Source organism: Corvus brachyrhynchos, unplaced genomic scaffold (assembly GCF_000691975.1).
Source record: "Corvus brachyrhynchos isolate BGI_N302 unplaced genomic scaffold, ASM69197v1 scaffold65, whole genome shotgun sequence".
In the NCBI taxonomy this organism is placed as follows: Eukaryota; Metazoa; Chordata; class Aves; order Passeriformes; family Corvidae; genus Corvus; species Corvus brachyrhynchos.
The window spans coordinates 2,615,402-2,615,716 of record NW_008238365.1 but is presented as its reverse complement, the minus strand read 5'-3'; the positions used below and the strand labels follow the sequence as shown (position 1 = coordinate 2,615,716).

Here is a 315-nt window from a genome sequence, read left to right as displayed (position 1 = left end):
GGGGGGGGTGCTCGCTGGAGCCTCTCCTTGGGGAATCTTTGATAGATCTGCTAATTAGTAACACCTATAATGAGATACCAGATCTTTTGGGGGTGCACTGTGGGGTGCATTTCGGTGCATATGACCTGGACGTGTGCACCTGAGGATCCTTAAAATAAATCCCAAGGTAAAATCGCTTTTCCCCTTCTAACCCTGTTTGACTCTTAATTTAAGACCAGGAAAAGGCATCACTGTGGGGTTGGACCAGGAGGGAGTGACAGGAAGGTGCTGCCACCACCTTTTCCCCCAGAACGAGAGCTGGCAATTCCAGGGCTG

General features: G+C 50.5%; 1 protein-coding gene across 1 annotated transcript in view; it reads left to right on the top strand.

Annotated features, from left to right (window-relative positions):
* CSMD2 (CUB and Sushi multiple domains 2) overlaps nt 1-315 on the top strand; it is a 304,492-nt gene that overhangs the window by 91,226 nt on the left and 212,951 nt on the right.